Source organism: Piliocolobus tephrosceles, chromosome 7 (genome assembly GCF_002776525.5).
Source record: "Piliocolobus tephrosceles isolate RC106 chromosome 7, ASM277652v3, whole genome shotgun sequence".
Lineage (NCBI taxonomy): Eukaryota > Metazoa > Chordata > Mammalia > Primates > Cercopithecidae > Piliocolobus > Piliocolobus tephrosceles.
Window position 1 is genome coordinate 137115886 of NC_045440.1, and position 17438 is coordinate 137133323.

At 46.5% G+C, this 17438-nt stretch overlaps 1 protein-coding gene across 6 annotated transcripts in view; it reads right to left on the bottom strand.

Annotated features, from left to right (window-relative positions):
• ST3GAL1 (ST3 beta-galactoside alpha-2,3-sialyltransferase 1) overlaps positions 1-17438 on the bottom strand; it is a 120119-nt gene that overhangs the window by 88834 nt on the left and 13847 nt on the right. For all 6 annotated transcript variants that reach the window (XM_023223556.3, XM_023223595.3, XM_023223577.3 and 3 more), the window contains exon 2: positions 5283-5435. The gene's annotated coding sequence lies outside the window, so the exon portion shown is untranslated. The remainder of the gene's footprint in view (positions 1-5282; positions 5436-17438) is intronic.

Genomic DNA, 17438 nt, shown 5'->3' on the forward strand with positions numbered 1-17438 from the left:
TGCTAAATGAATGAATGAGTAAGAGGAAGGGAAAAACAGCCTGAATGAGAACCTCCCTCCCTCTTCACGTCACTCATGCAACTTGGATCCATCCTCAAAGTCACCCTCTACACATTAATCCGCTAATCCTTCTCCTCTTTCAGACACTCAAGAGTGCTTCCAAGTCTCCTCTCCCCTCCCACCCCAAACAACCCCCATTTCTGCCACTGCTGCTCTTAAAGGTTATCAGCAACGGAAATTCCAACAGCTCCTTGCTGCTGCCCATCAGAATATTGAATGACAGAGACAGGATGTCCTCTTATCTAATCAAAGTGCCCTGGCCTGCAGTGGTCTCTGGGCCAGCTGATAACATCTTTTTGTTGTTGGAGGAAATGCTTTAGCTCCCAGGGAGAGTGTCCCCCGATGTGGCACTGCCCAGAAGGAAAACAGGCCTCGTTCTCTGGGGGGAGGCCACAGTCCCCTGAAGAAGACTGAATCAGTCCCTGCGTGTCCTTTGATCAACAGCCCCTGTTCTCCTTCTCACCTCCCTATTTGTTCTTTCCTGTTTGCCATGTGACTTGGTTCTAGAAACATTTCCTGGAAGAGACACTCCTTGACCACCACATCCATGCTGTGCCCTGCCCTGGGACCTCCTGCCCCTGCCCACACCATATATATACATATATATACACATATATATATATTTTTTACTGTGTATCTCTTCCTCTTTCTCACCCCTAGCTAGGATCTTTGTCTGATTAGAGCAGTAGCTGGCACAGAAGCAGCTCAGAAATGTTTGTCAATGCCTGTCTGAAACCAGCATTTATCTGGTGCACATTCTGCATCTTTGCTGGGAGCTGGAGACAAAAACGTGTTAAGTTAAGGCTTCCACACTGAAGCAGCTCTCCCAAGAAACCACCCTGCAAGAGAAGAAATGTTCCCTCTGCAGAGAGGCCCAGTTCTGTAATCACATCCTCAACCTGATCAATGTCTTCACAAGGACAGGACAGCAGTCCTGCATCCCCCACAGAAACTCTCACTCGCACATGTAACACACACCACCACGTGCATCTACACACACCTCCTAACAGGACTCCATCTGAGAGATGCAGACCATACACATGGTCCACATGTTTGGCTGGCCTGCACTGTGACAAATGCTGTCAGCAGGGACAAATGCTACCCCGGTCTTCTGCTCTTGTTTTTGTCCTGAGACAGAGGTTTCTCCCTAGGCCCTTTGATCAAAAGCTGAGGGACAAACAGGTGCTCCCTATAAGCTTGCCACTTTACCAGCTGTATAACTTTGCACAAGTTAATTAGCTTTTCAGAGTCTTGGTTTGCTCATCTGTACTTGGGCCACTGAGTTGATGTCAGAAGTAACAGAGAGGGAAAGGGTCTAAAACTGGGCCTGAATATGGTTTAATAAATGTAGCTGGTGGTAGCGTTGAGAGTGAAAGTAGAATGACTGTTCAGCATCATTCAGATAGACATGAATTTCCAGAATGTCCTAGCACCATTAGTGTGAACTCACAGTGATTTTAATAGATAGATAAGTCAATTTGAAAATGATCTGAATGATGTGTGGATGTACATGTAGATGTGCATATGTATGTATAGAAATGTGCTTGTCTGTGTGATACACCACACACACACACACACACACACACACACACACACACACACACACCCACCCCAGTTATGTCTGCCCAGAGGGCCTAGAGGCAATGCTACCCCAGGAACAATAAGCACACCTAGTGGCCAGATCTTGGTTTCTAAACACCATTTCCCAAGAAAAGGAACCAAGGCTCCCATGTTGATTCCACCACTGAGGTGAGGAGAGTAGAAGATGAGGCTAGAATACGTTGCTGTGACAATAAGGCAGCAAGTGCTCAAATTATGATGGAGGAATGTTAGAGACACAGGAGCCAGCCCTAGCGGACAGATTTGGGGCAATGTAAATATCAACATAACTGATGATCACGAAAGATGGCAACCTATTGAATAAAGTTAAAATCCATGAGTCCACACTGATATAAAGAAAGGAAGGGCTGGGCATGGTGGCTTACGCCTGTAATCCCAGAACTTTGGGAGGCCAAGGCAGGCAGATCAATTGAGGTCAAGAGCTGGAGACCAGCCTGGCCAACATGGTGAAACCCCATCTCTACCAAAAGTACAAAAATTAGCTGGGCATGGTGGTGCATGCCCATAATCCCAGATACTCAGGAGGCAGAGGCAGGAAAACTGCTTGAACCTGGGAGACAGAGGTTGCAGTGGGCAAAAACCAAGACTGCACCACTGCACTCCAGCCTGGGTGAGAGAGACTCCTCTGTCTCAAAAAAAAAAAAAAAAAAAAAAAGATGAACAGAGGAAGAAAATTTCTTCTTTATAGTAGGAAACCAACTAATAAATGAAAAAGAAACAGTGAAATTAGAAAAATCACCATTTGGCAACTATGATAACAATAAATCTATTCAGGTAAGAATCATCAAAAGATGCTAAAACTAATGACTGATAGACTGAGGACTAATCAGATACCTACACAATCTCAGAACTTCTCCCCGTAAGATGCTTATTAATGGCAAAGGTGAAACAGTAACTTTGCAGTGGAGACATCTGGAAGACACCACTTTAACTGAGAGCTCCAAGCTAACATCACCAGTAATGGGAGACAACCACACTGGTGCCTCTTGATACAATGCCCTGAAAAGGACACAGCAGCTCTGGGCTAGTCCTGCCAACCTAATCACAGGGAAACATCAGAAAAGCCAAAATTGAGCGCATTCTATCAAATAACTGGCCTGAACTTGTCAAAAAGGTTAACGTGCTGAAATACGAGATTAAGAAAGCTTTCCAAGAAAGACACATGCCAACGGGCTTTTCTTTTGCCATGAAGGAATTTATCGGGGGCAACTGGTGAAATCTGAATGAGAAATCAGAAGGTTAGATAATAGTCAAATTAACGTTAAGTTTCTGACTTAGAAAGTTGTATTCTAAGGTACAAGTTTCTGATTTCAGGAAAAAATGTAGAGAAAAAAGAAAAAATGAACATGATAAAATGTGAACATTTGAAAACCTGGACAAAGGGAGTCCAGGAATTTGTTGGCTGTTCTTATAACTTTTCTATACATTTGCAATTATATAAAAATAAAACAATTGAAAAAAATTAAAAATGGAAATGAATGCTCTGGTTTCATGAGATTGAGAAAAAATCAATATATTACTTAGTGCATTGTATGTGCCCAATAATTTAAAGCTATAATAATTGTTATTAGTAATAATGATGACAATTATTAGTAGAACAGTGTACCTGGCACATAATAAGCTGGAAATGGACAAAAAATATTATCACTGTTAACATCATCACCATCATCATCATTCTTGATATGCTTGATTCTAAGAAATAACTAAAAAATTAATACTATTACTTGTATTACTTATAATTACTTCGTATCTGCATTAAACTCCATGGTTTGAAGGTTTGTTATAGAAATGCCTGCTTAAAATGCATACAGCACTCCTCTGTAATGGTGAGGTGCTTGAAGACCAACCAAAAGAAAGAGGCAGGGGGCCATTTTCAAATCTAGATGTGCAGAATACATATCAATTGGATCTTTTCTCATCAGTGGAGTCTCTGCTTCGTTCTTGCTTGTGCTTGGGTAACCCAAAGATAAGAAAGCCCAACTTCTAAATGCCAAACGTGCAGCCTTTGCCCAGACCTGTTGGCCATCTAGAGTCTCTTCTCTCTTCTTTCTTGGGTCCCTTCCATACAAACTGTGCATCTCAATGATCAGTCCTTGTTATTCCCACTTGCATTGGTTTATGCACCAAGCAGAACCTCCTGTTATGCCCCCAATCTTGTCCCATCTAAGATGGTGAGCTAGCTCCAAGTCCAAGGCTCTCCCCCACCTGTCTATCGTATAGAACTGTCTGTGTTCAGCACAATTCTGAGATGTGGTATATTCCCAAGCATCATTACTTTGTTCAACATGTTCTCTCAAAGTAAACCTATGACCATAACCAGGAACCATATTGTTTTTGTCTCCATTCTTCTAAGACTCACACATGCCACATTTTCCGCTCATTTTCTTCCTCTCCTTGTTTCTTATCGCTCTTGCCCATATATTTACCCCTTGGGAACATGGAAGCCATTGCTTCTTCCCCTTTAGAGGAGGCCCCACATGGCCCCTGACCTACCTGGGACCCCAGAAGGGCTCAAGCTCACATCCATATCTTCTTGTATAAAAATAAAACTAATAAACCCCAAGGCCCAAGTGGATTTGTTTTACATGGAGTCACAAACAGACACCACAAGATGGCTCCCAAAGAAATGTTAAAAGCTACTCCATTCTTATGCTAGAGAGAGAGAGAGAGAGCACACAAGAGAGAGAGAGGTCCTTGCCAGTAATCATATAGAAAACACTCACAGACATCAGCCTTCCTTCTTCTTCTGCAATGATTGCAATTATGCCCAAGCTGGGTTAGAGACCAGCAGAGTGAAGTGACACATCCCGGGTGATCTCAATTTTTCCCAAGCTAACTCTGCACTGATAAAAATGTCTTCTATCTGCACTGTCCATGGGTACCCATAAGCAACATGTGGCTACTAAGCACATGAAATGTGATGTGACTGAGCCCTGAATTCTTCATATTATTTCATTTTAATTAAAATTTCCATATCCCCATATGGAGTGGCTCTGTGTGGACAGCTCAGCTGTAGAACAGAGGTTGCAACACCTTTTCTGTTAAGGACCAGGGAACAAATACGTCAGACTTTGCAGCCACGCAGTCTCTATGGTAATGACTCAGTCAGGCTGCTGCAGTGTGAAAACAGCCGTACATGACACCTGAACAAATGAGCGTGGCAGGGCACCAGCAAAGCTTTATTTACAAAGGCAGACTGGGCCAGGCTTGTCCTGTAGGCCACAGTTTGCTGACACTTGCTTTAGGACACATCAGAGTGTCATGCCAGGCCTTCCTCGGGATGACAGGCACTTGTCATCAAAGGATGATCTGAATTCAGGTTTTTACTTACCAGTGTTCGTGAGAGCTCAGAAAACTCTCCACTTAAGAAAAAGAAAGGCTGCTAGATACTAACAATCTGCATCTTTCTCCTGAGGGACACTATTCCCCTGCCATGGGAACTCCTCTTAATGACACGTTTCTGGACAAGCAGGACATGTTTCAGACACCAAGAAATAGGAGAGTATCTTCCACATCCTCCATGTAACATAATCAATGGAAAACAAAACAAAACAGAAAAGGCAGCACATCTCACTTGTGCTGCGGACAGATTAGTCACTTACCTCCACAGGCTGAGTGACCGTCCATCTCTGGTCCCCAAATGGAATTGTCCTGACCCAAGCTCAATGCATTTGCTCACTGCAGCTCTTGGGGATGTTAATTTCCTCTCATTCGCATTTCCAGTTCAGGAAGATGAAATCTGAAAACGGTACCGGCTGCAGGGGAAGAGGAGAAAAGTTTAGGTCAGTTTCGGCACTTAGTCCATCCTCTGCCTTTTTAGGATGACTCAAGATAATGAAAAGATATTCACCCACTTAATCCATTCACTCACCCAGTTATTTATATAGCACTATCTGTGAAACAAACACCTATTCTGTTGCAGGCACAGAGCCACACACCAGGACAGGAAGGTGAGTAACTCACAACTCCTCTCCTCAGGGAGTTCAGACTGGGAGAAAACAGAAAAATACACAAACAACTCAGGAAAATGTAATACAGGGGGCTTGGGCACCTGTAATCTCAGCACTTTGGGAGACCAAGGCTGGCAGATCACTTGAAGTCAGGAGTTCGTGACCAGCCTGGCCAACATGGTGAAACCTCATCTCTACTAAAAATACAAAAATTAGCTGGGCATGGCGGTGCACGCCTGTAGTCCCAGCTACTTGGGCGGCTGAGGCAGGAGAATCGCTTGAACCTGGGAGGTGGAGGTTACAGTGAACTGAGATCGCACCACTGCACTCCAGCCAGGGAGACGGAGAGAGACTCCATCAAAAAAAAAAAAAAAAAAAAGGACAAATGACCAATTCCGTCTGGAAGAAGAATTTGAAGAGGAGATGATATTTTTAGCTGCTCCCTGAACGAAGCATTAGTAAGGTGCTGTTTAGTAAAAACACAAAACATGGGGAAAGGAAAAATAAATATGTAAGATATGAATGTAAAAGTGTGACATCGGGGTTAGGATAAATCAGCCTGAGGCCAGATAGGAAAGGGCTTCTGAAGACTTCATCTGGCTGGGCGCAGTGGCTCATGCCTGTAATCCCAGCACTTTGGGAGGCCAAGGTGGGTGGATCACTTGAGGTCAGGAGTTCGAAACCAGCCTGGCCAACATGGTGAAACCTCGTCTCTACTAAAAATACAAAAATTAGCCAGGTGTGGTGGCACATGGCGCGTGCCTATAGTCCCAGAGACTCAGGAGTCTGAGGCAGGAGAATTGCTTGAACCTGAGAGATGAGGTTGCAGTGAGCTGAGATCACACCACTGTACTCCAGCCTAGCCGATAGCGAAACTCTGTCTCAAAAAAAAAAAAAAAAAAAGAAAGAGAAAGAAGACTTCATCTGACACTAAGAATAGCACAGAAACCCTCAACTCTTACTGGGCCCCAAGCACTGAGAGACGTGCAGACACTCAGTTTTCTCATTAGATCCTCTCATGAAATCACTGAGGTGGTCCCAAGGATGATTCCCATTTTATGGATGGGCAGCTGAGGCTTTGAGACCTGACGAGTAAACCTGTTCAGTAGGACGTGGCAGGGAACCGACCACACAGAAAACATCCCCATTCAGTCTGGTTGTGAAGTCTCCCTCATAACCATTGCTGTAGAAACGACCCCCATTTGTTCAGGCCACCTGCATGCACACTCTGCAATGTAGCTTTGCCCCCTGCCCCCCAGCATGACGGGGAATCAAAGTTTGGCCACGAGACTTGCTTTAGCCAATGGCACAATAGCAAAGGTGACACAAATAAAGACTTTAAAAGTGCTTATGCCTAAAAGTTCCTCTCTCTTGCTGCTGGGAATCATTCTTTTTTTTGGGGTGGGGGGGAGATGGATCTCACTCAGTTGCCCAGGCTGGAGGGGCCGTGGCATGACAACCACCCACTGCAGCCTTGACCTCCCAGGCTTAAGCAATCCTCCCTCTAAGCCTCCTGAGTAGCTGGAACTACAGGTTCATGCTACCACACCAGGCTAATTATTTTTATTTTTTGTAAGGTCTTGCTGTGTTGCCATGGTTGGTCTCAAGTTCCTGGGCATGAGTCACCATGCCCAGCTGCTGCTGGAAATCATTCTGCTGTCACATTGGCAAGCCTGAGGTAGCCCCCAGAGGATAACAGACAATGTGTGGAGAGAGGCTGAGGCACCCCAGCTCAGCCTCTAGATGTGTGGATGGGCCAGCACAGGCAATCAGTCTAACCCACACTGTGCAGACCAGATCAACAACCCACAGAAATCATAAATGTCTGCTATTTTTAGGCACTGGGTTTTGGGGCTGTTTGTTATACAGAGAAAGCTGACTGATACAACCACTGAGGTATCTTTACACCCCTGGCAATGGCGACACATGAGGATAAACATGTGTGTTAGGAAGAAAGTTCAGTCCCTGTCGAGTTGGTGATTATGAAGAGATAATGAGAGCCAGAAGGCAGGGCCCTGGGCAAAAGGAGGAGTGGGAGATTCGAGAGCTCTTTTAGAAGGAGAAACAACAGCATTTAGTGACTATCTAAGCCCAGAGTTGTCTAAAGGCATTTGCCTGGCTCTGGAAACCATGTGTGGTGTTGACTATAAACAGATTCTATTTGGCACCTGCTGATGGGGGCAGGATGTTACATAGAAGATACATGAACATGACCAGAGTCAGCACAGTTGGGGTCAGGGTCTGGGAAAGCCACAGGAACGAAACTCTTTCTTTTCAGAAATGAGAATTAAGGCACAAAGATCACTGCCACAGCCTCCTAGCCAGTCTTAAAATAGCCATCGCCTCTAATGCCAACTCCCGCTCTTGGCAGCAGCCAGGCGGATCCTTGTAAATTGTAACTCAGGCCTCCCTCCCTTGCATCACTGGCTCACACCTTCCCCATTCCCTCTGTGCTTTCTACTCACCCTTCAGATTTCAGTGTAAACACCACTTCCCAGAGACATCTTCGCTGACTCTGGGGACGAGGCTGGGCACAGTCCCTCTATATTTTCAGTGTTCCTTGCATTGCGACAAAGCATTATCGCCAACATGTTAACTCCATAAGGGCAAGGGCATGTCTGCCCCATGTACCACTGTGTCCTTGCCACCCTGCACACCACTTGGCATGTGGGAGAAAGTCTATTCCTATTTCTTGAAGGAGGGAGTGACCAAAACAATATCAATACAGGTATCAATACAGGTATCACACTTCTAACATGTTTTCTTGGCCACACCCCCTTCCAGTACCCATGGCTTCATTCTTGTGTTTCTTCATTCATTCCTTTTTTTTTTTTTTTTTGAGACGCAGTCTCGCTCTGTCACCCAGGCTGGAGTGCAGTGGCGCAATCTCAGCTCACTGCAAGCTCTGCCTCCCGGATTCACACCATTCTCCTGCCTCAGCCTCCCAAATAGCTGGGACTACAGAAGCCCGCTACCACGCCCGGCTAATTTTTTGTATTTTTAGTAGAGACGGGGTTTCACCATGGTCTCGATCTCCGGATCTCATGATCCACCTGCCTCAGCCTCCCAAAATCCTGGGATTACAGGCGTGAGCCACCGCACCCAGCCTTCATTCTTTCATTTAGCAAGAATTTACTAAGCACCAGGCATCACTTCAATCCCACCATTGGTTGCTCTCACTAGACCAAGCCTTCAGAGGTGGGGAAGGGGAGCTGTATTTTACTTGTCACTAGGTTTCCCCACTCTCACCCCCACTGGCTATCCTATGGGTGTAGAGGCACTAAATAATGACCAGTGAATCCATGAATAAATGGGTGAACAGCCAGATCAATCTCAGATAATCCATCAGGGTGTGGCTGAGTTATAAATCCGAAGAAGCTCATTACTGAGTCTGGGCCTTCTGTATGTTATATCTTACTAAATAGTCGAGAATCCTTGTAATATAAAAATCTGCATGTATATATGCCTATGTCAGGATATACACTGTAACTGTTCTACACCATAAGATATAAGGGTGTAATGCATGAATCAGATTAAACATGGAGCCCTGCTCTGAATGAAGTCTCTGACTCCACAGCCTGGCACCTGTGGCCAACTGTGATCTTCAATTAAAGCCTAAGACTCTACTTGAAGCAATGCATAACATCCTGAACCAAATCTTTCATCGGTCTTAGGTTGGCTTTGAAAAAAATAAGTTGGCAATTGCATTGGATTCCAAATTCCAACAGACAAGTTTGCAACCTGGAGGCTTATCTTAAAAACTAGAACTTGCCGGGCGTGGTGGCTCACGCCTGTAATCCCATCACTTTGGGAGGCCGAGGTGGGCAAATCACCTGAGGTCGGGAGTTCGAGACCAACCTGACCAACATGGAGAAACCCCATTTCTACTAAAAATACAAAATTAGCTGGGCGTGGTGGTGTATGCCCATAATCCCAGCTACTCAGGAGGCTGAGACAGGAGAATCACTTGAACCCAGGAGGCAGAGGTTGTGGTGAGCCGAGATCCTGCCATTGCACTACAGCCTGGGCAACAAGAGTGAAACTCCATCTCAAAAAAAAAAAAAAAAAAAGGCAAAAACAAACAAACAAACAAAAACTAGAACTGCATCCCATGGGGGACTCACCTTCCGCAGCCTCAGTTTTTCAGCTTCTCTAATATAGGACTAGGGTGTTAAATGCAGAGGAAAGGCAATGATTCCACTGTCTTTCTGCCCCAGATCCCAGGAACAGCCTGACAGCTCCTTAGAGTTTCCTTGCCTTTTGGTTTTAACAGGAGCTTTGGAAATCTTTTCTAAAAGCCATGTCCCAGTTCTCTTCTCACTCATGCTCTGCTGTCATGCCTTTCTATATTGAGTCCCTATTTCCCCACCCTTCCAAGATTGCTTCCAATTGAGAGCAACAACTAAACTCTTACCGCTGAAACATCTGTGAAGCATGTTCATACACACGAACCATACAAGAAAGACAAATCAGAAAGTGTCCCCATTTTTGCAGAGGTTCAGAAAAGCTCATGTGACTCTCCAAGACCACAAATGAGGAAACCAAGGCCCAGAGAAGTGGCTCCTCCATGACACAGGTGGAGAGCTGTGCAGCTGGACAGTGGGCAGAGGGCCTCAGACCCAGGGTTCAGTGTTCTTCCCGATACCAGGTAAACTACTATCATCCTATTCCAGCCCATTCATCCCTTTCATTTCCATCCATCCAACTGGTAGCCACTAGCACCAAGCTAAGCAGGGAACTGCTTAAAACCAAGAGACTTGGAAGCAAGAAAAATGTCTACCTTCTCCAGCTACAGCACAGATTAGGACAAATTCCACTCCAACAAATCATGGTTATGTTCTCATTCCTCCTGTTCTGAACCCATAAATCATTATTTCTTGGCCCATATTCGTACTTCCACCATCCTCAGCCCCCTCATGCCACCCGAGGCTTCTTTCTACTCTACAATATAATACAGTAACTCTCACAAGAGAGTGTGTTCTCCAATTTTGTGTCTTCTTGGAGTAGAGCAGCAAACTAGAAGTAAAGCTGGATATCCCTCCTGGAGGAGCAGGGCCAGTTTGCTTAATAAATCATAGCTTTTCCTCTCCACGCAAACAATTATCTGGATCACTGTTACCACTGGGTGTGGCTGAATACTATTGCTGCATTTTTAAATTATAGGGATCTTTTCTGAGGCCTGTGGGCACGACATGTTCCATGCAAAACAGTGTGGCCTGCTTCTAGGTGTGCCCCCAGGGAAGACTGGTCAAGTCAAGCTGTGCAATTTTAGAAAAACAGCCTTTCGATGACCAACACCTGTAATCAGAACACTTTGGGAGGCTGAGGCAGGTGGATCACGAGGTCAATAGATCAAGACCATCCTGGCCAACATGGTGAAACCCCCTCTCTACTAAAAATACAAAAATTAGCTAGGTGTGATGGCCTGCACCTGTAGTCCCAGTTACTCAGGAGGCTGAGGCAGGAGAGTCACTTGAACCCGGGAGGCGGAGGTTGCAGTGAGCTGAGATCCCGTCACTGCACTCCAGCCTGGCGACAGAGTGAGACAGACAGAGGGAAGGAAGGAAGGAAGGAAAGAAGGAAGGAAGGAAGGAAGGAAGGAAGGAAGGGAGGGAGGGCGGGAGGGAGGGAGGGAAGGAAAGAAAGAGAAAGAAAGCCTTTCTCTGAGTTTTACTTTACTCATTGGTAAAACGGAACTGTCTCTGCTTCAACTACTTTGCAGGGCTCTGCTAAGAAGTAAGTGAATACAGAACAACATGAAATCACTTTGATACTAGTAGTAGCAATAACAGATAACACTTAAACTAGCATAACAGATAACATTTTTTAAGTACTTATGGGCATTTGCTAAACTAAGCCCTTTATACTCAAAAGCTCAGTTAATCTTCAAAATAGTCCTTGGATGTGTGTACTATGATTTTCATCATTTTGAAGGTGAGTAAATGGAGGCTTGAGGAGATTAAGTAACTTGCTGAAGGTCATAAGACTGATAAAGGTTGGAGCCTGAATGATTAACTAATTCCTTACTCTAGGTAGTGTAAAGTCTGGGACTAACACAGTTTACTTTCCATCAGCATTTACTGAGCCTTGGCCTGGGCTGTGCCAAGCACTGTGTTCTGCCCTGCTGGGGACAATAGTACACTTTGGGCTCTGCCCTAGAAAAGCCCACTGCATGGGGAGAGAGAACACAGGTCCATCAGCCTGTGTGTCCAGGGCAGGCTCTGTGTTCGGGACCACTCTGTGTCCTGGGCAGGCTCATGAATGTGCAAGTAAGTGGTTTCTTAATCTAGATTCCCATCCAGGACATAACACTGACGGAGAATGAGATCAAGACGGAGATAGTTTAGCCAGATCAGTTCGCAAACGGGACAGTTGTCCCAGAAGTAGGAAAGTGCAAGAGCAGACACAGAAGCTGAGTGAGGAATGGTGAGAGGACCTAGAAGCATGTGGTGTGAGTGCTGGAAGGCCCTCAGCAGAGCTGTTGGCTGGGCTGCATAATGAGAACCAGGTTTACGGGTAGAAATTCTGGGTGTGTGAACCAGGAATGATATGGCTCATGCCAGCGTGGAAGCAAACTGAGCAGAGAAGCTCAAAGGGTGGGTCCCCTTTGGGTGCGGTGGCACCTCCCTCTGTGGAGACCCAGGGATTCTGGAGGCCAGCTCGGCTGGTCTGAAAGTAAGAGTGAGAAGAACTTTGGGCAGGAAGCGCATGCACTTGTTAGACTGGGAAAGCTGTTCTCACTTTTAACCTCTCCCTCTGAAAGGGGCTCAACACACGGGATCCCTCATAATGAAGTGCCTTTCTGAATTTGAAGGCTAACCACTGAGGTCTGGCTGCTTTGCTGGAAGAGCTGTTATCATCAACAATAGCAACCATGGGTTGAATACGGACAATGAGGCCAATAGCATGCAAAGCATCTCATGTGCATGATTTCATTCAAGCTTCACAGCAGTCCTCTGGGGCTGGTAGTTTTACCCCCATTTCTCAGATGTGGAAATTAAGATTCTGAAAGAGTATAATGTGCCCAGGGCCACACGGCTAGAAATGGGCAGAGATGGGACTCAAAGCCAGGTCTGTCTTGAACACAATATCCCTTTGTGCTCAAAGGAATATTGAGTTCAAATGCAGAGACGGCGCGAGGATTGACATGACCTTGAAGCACACACTATCCAACCCCCTACGCACACCAGTTCATGACCCCCCTGTTTGCATAAAAAGCCCTCCCTGCTCCACTCTGCTCTGCTGTTAACAGCTCTTAGCACCACATGGGCTGTGAGCAGATTCAGTGGGGCCAGAACATGAGCAGAACTGAGACAACCAACTTCTGGCTCTCTCCACCTTCAACCCCAGGGTGAGTTCCTGTACCCCAGCATCCAAACCCCTAGATCCCAGCTCCTGTTTCACCAGCCTTGCCCGTGTGCCTCTGGAAGCCTCGGTTTCCTCATCTGTAATGTGGAAACACTGATGATGATGGTCATGAAGAAGACAGATGAGGAAGAGTGGCTCACTTTGCCTGCTGTTCATAAGGGACAAACACAATAATGACTTGGCCAACGGCTATGCCATCGACTGACCAGGGTCTTGGACAAGTGATCTCATCACTCAGTACATGCGTCTCCTCTTTTGGTGACGGGGATAATAAAAGTCCCTGACCTCATAGGGTTATGAGAATGAATTAGAAAATGTACACAGGAGCTCAGAACAGTGCCTGGTACGCTTGTTGAGAAGTGGTAGTGAGTATCCTTTCTGTTATCATCATCTGAGGGCACTTAGTAAAGCGTGTAACACTCAGAAAACATTAGCTGTGATTAGGATCGTGCAGTGAAAAGGTCCACAGGCAACCTGTGCCATCTTCGGGGATCTATCTTAGGACCAAATTAGAGATGGCCAACAGCCTGGACACCAGGTTCCTAGAACAAAGTTTGCAATATAGGTTGGGGAAATCTAAGAGGCCCCACAGTGAGGGTCCAGAAGGATCCAGTGAGCAGGGTGCTAAGGGGGCCAGGAGCAAGAGACACACAGGAGAAGAGTACAGGGAGGTGTCTGGGGCCTTATTGCTTCTGCAGACTCCATGCACTGAGCCCCTGAAACTGGGGCCCTTCGACAAGATCCACCCAATCAGGGCTGTACAGCGGCTTCTGAGTCTCATCAAAGGTGGAGGGTTTTTGTCTTTAGGGAATAGGACTGCTCCTCATTGTTGAGCTCCTACTATGTACCAGGCACTTTTCCAAAGTTTAATTTCACAACCATAAGCATGAGTCAAATTCTAGACGCATTTTCCAGAGTCTGCAATCACCTGCCCAAAGTCACCAGGCTACTCTGGAAGACACCTGAATGCACATGACCATCTGCTGCTCTCTGGCTGCCCCAATCCCATGTTCCCTTGCAGCAGATGACATGAATGAACCACGTTTACACTGCAGCGGTGGGGGTGGATCCATTCCAGTGACCCTCTGACAACGGCGTTCCAAAATTCTGCACTCGACAGTGGGATGTAGGGGTGTAGGCAGATGAGGGGCTGAAGGCTGGAGAGTGAGAACTATGAATCAAAGGAGATGGCCCCTTTCCGAAGGGGCTGAGGATGTCAAGAAGGCTAGGACCGCACTGACTACCCATGACCAGGTCAGCATGAGTCAGCGAGGGTACCTTCTCCTGGGCCACCACCTCCTCCTCCTCTCCACACCTGCTACTGCCAGTCTGATTCAGATTGGAGAAACTTTAACTGAACACCTACTTTCCTCCCAAGTGCTGGTCCAGCCATCTACTTGGGTTTTTTTTTTTTTTTCTTTTCTTTTTCTTTTTGTTTTTTTGTTTGAGTTAGAGTCTTGCTCTGTCGCCAGGGCGGAGTGCAGTGGCACAATCTCGGCTCACTGCAACCTCCGCCTCCTGGATTCAAGCGATTCTCATGCCTCAGCCTCCTGAGCACCTGGAATTACAGGCACACACCACCATATTCAGCTAATATTTTTGTATTTTTAGCAGAGGTGGGGTTTCACCATGTTGGCCAGGATAGTCTCGATCTCCTGACCTCATGATCCGCCAGTCACGGCCTCCCAAAGTGCTGGGATTACAGGCGTGAGCCACTGCGCCTGGCCTGTTTTTTTAATAAATCTCAACTCTCACCCAGGAAGATGAGTTGGTGTCACCCCCAGAGCATAAGGGGTGACACTAAACTCGGACGTGGAAGTCACTTGCCCCAGATCTCACCACTGATCAACAGCGGGCCTGGTGACTCCAGAGCCTGTCTTCTCCCCCTGGCCTGGGCCTCCTGGACAGGAGACAGTCCCTTGGCCTTGCTCTTGGGTGGACTGAATTTGCTTTCAGAGGAGTGAGACGCTGGCAGGCTGTACAGCTGTCCTCTGGCCCAGAATGTATTGTTCTGTCTGTTCAGAGTTGCGTTCCTTTCTCGGATCTGGGAGGAATTGTGAAACATGGACCGGTTTGCCTTCTATGCAACTTCAGCTGATGAAGGCTGCATAGCTATGTACTTTTGAACAAGATTTTCAGGATGAAGAAAAAAAAGAAGAAAGGGAGGGAGAAAAAGAAGGAACGAAAACAGGAAGGAAGAGAAGGGAGCATGAAAACTATTAGCCATGGAAACCTTGGACCCAAGGACACGGCTGACATCATATAAAGTCTGTCCCTGGCAAATGTGACCCAGAGTGCCACCACTAACTGTCCTATTTATAGCCCTTTGAAATACGGTGTGGTGGAGGGGGGACATTTTGTTCTTTTGGCCTCTTGGATGATAAAACTAAGTGGAGGGAAGTGGGAGGGAGGTTGGCAGCGGTGCTATTAATGCAGGCAGGGAGATCAGATACACTGGGTCTCGAGCCTTTTACGATGTGCATGGGTGTGTTAGAAGGAAACATTGTGACATAGTGGAAAGGGGTACATGACAACCCCCCAACTTGACCCTCCCAACCTGGGGGACCTTCAGGCAATGGCCAACTTCAGCGAGCCTGCCTTCTCAGCTGTAAAACACTGATGGCACTAGTGAGCTCAAAGCCTGATTAGACAGCGAATGGGTCTAGAAGGACCAGTATGTGGTATTTCCTAGGCAGAACCTCAGGAAGAAAAAGAGGGAAGGCAGATGCCAGAATTCACAAAAGACAATACAAACTTCCTCACAGGGAGGTCTAAAGGGAGAGGGGACACTGTGCAGTGTAAACACAGTGGAAATCATCTAGCCAACCAAGGCCTGGCACAATGGGGTCCTCATAGGATACCTGGTACCACGGTCCAGGCTGCTCTTCCTGCCTGTTCTAGTGCAGGAGGGCACAGGAGCATGTTCTCTGGGGCATCCTGAGCAGCCCAGAATGAGAGGAGAACTGTAATGCAGGCCTTGGCAGTATCGCCCCATGGGCTGGCCTCCCATCCAGGTTCTGCCTAATGATGGGCTGAGCCATCGCACCAGCTAGGCCCCGTCTGAGCTGTCTTCTCAGCTGTAAAATAAAGAGGCCAGGGTCTGACTCACACCTGTAATCCCAGCACTTTGGGAAGCCGAGGCAGGTGGATCACGAGGTCAGGAGTTTGAGACCAGCCTGACCAACATGGTGAAACTCCGTCTCTACTAAAAATACAAAACTTAGCCGGGTGTGGTGGCACATGCCTGTAATCCCAGCTACTCAGGAGGCTGAGGCAGGAAAATCGCCTGAATCCAGAAGGTGGAGGTTGTAATGAGCTCAGGAGACTGAGGCAGGAGAATCGCTTGAACCCAGGAGGCAGAAGTTGCAGTCAACTGAGATTGTGCCACTGCACTCCAGCCTGGGCAACAGAGTAGTGAGACTGCCATAAAAAAAAAAAAAAAAAAAAGAAAGAGGTTGGGGGCTTTTTTTTTTTTTTTTGAGACGGAGTCTCGCTCTGTCGCCCAGGCTGGAGTGCAGTGGCCGGATCTCAGCTCACTGCAAGTTCCGCCTCCCGGGTTTACGCCATTCTCCTGCCTCAGCCTCCCGAGGCTGGGGTCTTGAGGTCCCTCTCATGGCTAAAATCTTAGGGATGTCTCTTCTGCCTCTGATATCCCAGCTTCAGAGCCCAACTTTCCCATCCTCAAATCCAGATAACTCCTGAGAGCCCCATTCTGCCACCTGCTCTAGGAAGATCTCTTTGGTTGGAAGTTTTGAATGAGAAAGAACCTTCTAAACCACAAAGCTGCCCAGATGTCAAAACGCCACTGTGTGAGGCAGAGAGCTCCCTACCACAGGGAGTGATCAAGCAGGTACAGGATAACCACGAGGTAGAGTCTCAGTGAGGAAAACCGCTGCTCGAGGGAGGTGGAACAATTGATGACGATGATACGTTGCCCACAGCATATCTTTAACAAGGACTCTTCTGAGCATGGTCCAAGTGTTAACTCATTGAATGTTTATTTACTACCTCCTGGGAGGTAGGTACTATTATTATCCAGATTTTATGGATGAGGAAAGGGAAGTACAGGGAGGTTCAGCAACTTGCTGAAGGACACGCGGTTAGGCAGTGGCAGAGCTAATACATTTATTGAGTAAATCAAGGAATCAATGAATGACTCAGTAGATTGAAGAAGGTTGAACAAGGTCACTGCTAAGGCTCTTTGCAAATGCTAAGATTTTATAATTCTTTGACACTATTAAAGTGTGCAACCTCTGTAACTAATTATTCAACCAACATACCATACCCGCGCCCTCCCACAAATAATGGTGACTAAAGTTAATGACACCATGGCTCAGAGAAAAAGAGAAAACCTCCTTTACTCCATCTGGGGCAGGTTCCTGACAATGCAGAAATATTCTGATATTCAAAACTGTCTCCACAGCCAGTATATTTTTTTCT